The sequence below is a fragment of the Solea senegalensis genome, unplaced genomic scaffold (genome assembly GCF_019176455.1).
Source record: "Solea senegalensis isolate Sse05_10M unplaced genomic scaffold, IFAPA_SoseM_1 scf7180000017499, whole genome shotgun sequence".
NCBI classification, from domain to species: Eukaryota; Metazoa; Chordata; class Actinopteri; order Pleuronectiformes; family Soleidae; genus Solea; species Solea senegalensis.
The window spans coordinates 1-3259 of record NW_025322436.1 but is presented as its reverse complement, the minus strand read 5'-3'; the positions used below and the strand labels follow the sequence as shown (position 1 = coordinate 3259).

At 52.7% G+C, this 3259-nt stretch overlaps 7 non-coding genes across 7 annotated transcripts; 5 read left to right on the top strand and 2 right to left on the bottom strand.

Annotated features, from left to right (window-relative positions):
- Positions 1–296: 296 nt before the first annotated feature.
- LOC122764564 lies at positions 297–409 on the top strand. The gene has a single exon (XR_006359765.1). It is a non-coding gene; the product is annotated as a U5 spliceosomal RNA (small nuclear RNA).
- A 182-nt stretch (positions 410–591) lies between these two features.
- Positions 592–784, top strand: LOC122764562. Its single transcript, XR_006359763.1, has one exon. It is a non-coding gene; the product is annotated as a U2 spliceosomal RNA (small nuclear RNA).
- A 354-nt stretch (positions 785–1138) lies between these two features.
- On the bottom strand, positions 1139–1256 carry LOC122764565. Its single transcript, XR_006359766.1, has one exon. It is a non-coding gene; the product is annotated as a 5S ribosomal RNA (ribosomal RNA).
- Positions 1257–1659: 403 nt separating this feature from the next.
- LOC122764566 lies at positions 1660–1823 on the top strand. The gene has a single exon (XR_006359767.1). It is a non-coding gene; the product is annotated as a U1 spliceosomal RNA (small nuclear RNA).
- A 647-nt stretch (positions 1824–2470) lies between these two features.
- Positions 2471–2583, top strand: LOC122764563. The gene has a single exon (XR_006359764.1). It is a non-coding gene; the product is annotated as a U5 spliceosomal RNA (small nuclear RNA).
- Positions 2584–2765: 182 nt separating this feature from the next.
- LOC122764567 lies at positions 2766–2958 on the top strand. Its single transcript, XR_006359768.1, has one exon. It is a non-coding gene; the product is annotated as a U2 spliceosomal RNA (small nuclear RNA).
- A 115-nt stretch (positions 2959–3073) lies between these two features.
- On the bottom strand, positions 3074–3192 carry LOC122764561. The gene has a single exon (XR_006359762.1). It is a non-coding gene; the product is annotated as a 5S ribosomal RNA (ribosomal RNA).
- Positions 3193–3259: the final 67 nt, after the last annotated feature.

Sequence of the window (3259 nt, the reverse complement as noted above, 5' to 3'; positions counted from 1 at the left end):
CTCAGTGTGACACGGAGCTGCTTTGCTCATGCACTCACGTCTACCACTAAATGTTGGAGGTGCGCCAGTGAGCGAGGAATGTGCCACAGCCTCAGCGACTGATAGAAAACTGCAGCGCACAACCGACAGTAGGAAAGCGCTTCCAAACATGCAGTCAAATCTGGCCGGTTTATTGGCCGACTAAGCAAAAACGTTGAAGGAAGGCTGTCCCAAGGTGGCCGGCCGGCCGGCCGACCGAGACTGTGGTGACTCCGGCGGATAGACTCCTCGGCTGCTCTCCAGGACAGAGGCTACGTTGACTCTGATTTCTCTTCAAAATGCACAAGTCTTTCGCCTTTTACTAAAGACTTCCTTGGAGAGGGACGTTCAAGAGTTTAAGTTATTTTTGGTGGGCTTTGCTGTAAGGCTGTGCCCTTTGAGTGTGTCAAATGTCAAGCAGCTGTCTGTCAAGGCTCAGAGGTGCACTTAGGTCAACCTTGGGGCGGAGGGGATCAGCTGCAGCAGCCTTTGTTATGCGCCCTTAAAAACATGGCACCACAACAACTGACTTGTGTGCCAAGATCTTGGGTTGGCCCCAGACACCTGTTGGCCATCGCTTCTCTGCCTTTTGGCTAAGATCAAGTGTAGTATCTGTTCTTATCAGTTTAATATCTGATATGTCCTCTATATGGGGATTAAATATTAAATGCATTTTTCAGCAGTGGGAGGTGAAAACTGGGGCTTGCGCTCTTCACTCCTTGCATTGACCTGGTATTGCAGTGCCACCAGGAACGGTGCACCATTCTCTTTTTTCTGTGTAAAGCAAAGCGAAGCTGAAACCAGAAAGACATCAACCCGTGCCTGTGCGTCAATTTAATTGTGAGCCCATGTTTCTTGTAAGGAAGCAGCAGCAGCAGCAGCGTAAAAGCTTACAGCACCTGGTATTCCCAGGTGGTCTCCCATCCAAGTACTAACCCGGCCCGACCCTGCTTAGCCTCGAGATCAGACGCAGATCGGGCGCGTTCAGGCGGTAAGGGCCGCAGTTTGCGGGGTTGGCTTACAGAGAGTGCCCCGGCGGATTCAGGCAAGGCCCCTGCTCGTGGGAGGGGCATGTTTTTGTGCGAAGCCCAGCAGTGTAAAGCGCGTGCAGCGGTGTAAAAGCTTACAGCACCTGGTATTCCAGGCGGTATCCCATCCAAGTACTAACCCGGCCCGACCCTGCTTAGCTTTCGAGATCAGACGAGATCGGGCGTGCTCAGGGTGGTATGGCCGTAAGCCGGGGGGTTGGGGACACAGACTGCTTTTATGGACTGGGCAAGGCCCCCTGCGCGTGGCGGGGCTCAAAAGTCAGCCTTTCGGACACACTGCACTTCAGCCTTTATCTCCACCACATGCTACACTCTAGTCCAGTATCGGGACGCGACACCGAGATGGGCAAGCGGCTGTTGGTGCCATGTCCAGCTGTTGCTGAATCTATAGGAAACGACAGCCAGGTATGCCAGTAAAAAGGTCGAAAGTGCTTCTCCCAATGTGTGCTGGAGGTTGCTGAACATAGCACAGCATTAACGCAGCAACCGAGTCAAGGCATTGGCCTCGGGATTATCTTTCATTTCTCTGGTGCACCATCAGCCAAAGAGCTGTGTCTGGCAAGAGCCACCCGGTGTTTGGCGAGTACACCTCATACTTACCTGGCAGGGGAGATACCATGATCAAGAAGGCGGTTCACCCAGGGCGAGGCTCAGCCATTGCACTCCGGCTGTGTTGCCCCCTGCAAATTCCCCAAACGTGGGAGTCTTGACTGCATATTTTTTGCTAGTGGGGTGCTGCGTCCGCGCTTTCCCCCGATGATGTCGTTGTAAGCAAAGGTCAGCCGCCCGAAGTTCAACGTTGTGTGCCCATCTCCAAACTTCTCACGTCCTTGCGGAGCAACATCCCCAGTCTTTCCAAGTTGCTGGGAACGTGATGGTTGTGGGTGTTGTCTTTTAGCTCAAAGCATATGTCACGCTCCCTTTCCCAACTCTTTGTAGAAGAACTCGATTGTTGGAGATGGATCCATGGCCATCATGCCAAGGGTTAATACTTTGGCGCTTGCTCTGTTCACTCCGTGCAGTGACCTGATGTTGAAGTGATGCCAGGAGCAACTCACCATTTCAGAAGCCCGGATGAGGTGGGAAATGGCCCGGCAGTTTGTACTGGTCAGTGTGACACGGAGCTGCTTTGCTCATGCACTCACGTCTACCACTAAATGTTGGAGGTGTGCCAGTGAGCGAGGAATGTGCCACAGCCTCAGCGACTGATAGAAAACTGCAGCGCACAACCGACAGTAGGAAAGCGCTTCCAAACATGCAGGCAAATCTGGGCGGTTTATTGGCCGACTAAGCAAAAACGTTGAAGGAAGGCCGTCCCATGGTGGCCGGCCGGCCGGCCGACCGAGACTGTGGTGACTCCGGCGGATAGACTCCTCGGCTGCTCTCCAGGACAGGGGCTACGTTGACTCTGGTTTCTCTTCAAAATGCACAAGTCTTTCGCCTTTTACTAAAGACTTCCGTGGAGAGGGACGTTCAAGAGTTTAAGTTATTTTTGGTGGGCTTTGCTGTAAGGCTGCGCCCTTTGAGTGTGTCAAATGTCAAGCAGCTGTCTGTCAAGGCTCAGAGGTGCACTTAGGTCAACCTTGGGGCGGAGGTGATCAGCAGCAGCAGCCTTTGTTATGCGCCCTTAAAAACATGGCACCACAACAACTGACTTGTGTGCCAAGATCTTGGGTTGGCCCCAGACACCCGTGGGCCATCGCTTCTCGGCCTTTTGGCTAAGATCAAGTGTAGTATCTGTTCTTATCAGTTTAATATCTGATATGTCCTCTATATGGGGATTAAATATTAAATGCATTTTTGAGCAGTGGGAGGTGAAAACTGGGGCTTGCTCTCTTCACTCCTTGCATTGACCTGGTATTGCAGTGCCACCAGGAACGGTGCACCATTCTCTTTTTTCTGTGAAAAGCAAAGCGAAGCTGAAACCAGAAAGACATCAACCCGTGCCTGTGCGTCAATTTAATTGCGAGCCCATGTTTCTTGTAAGGAAGCAGCAGCAGCGTAAAAGCTTACAGCACCTGGTATTCCCAGGCGGTCTCCCATCCAAGTACTAACCCGGCCCGACCCCGCTTAGCTTCCGAGATCAGACGAGATCGGGCGTGCTCAGGGTGGTATGGCCGTAAGCCGAGGGGTTGGCGACAGAGAGTGCCTTTACGGTCTAGGCAAGGCCCCTGCTCGTGGAGGGGCATGTT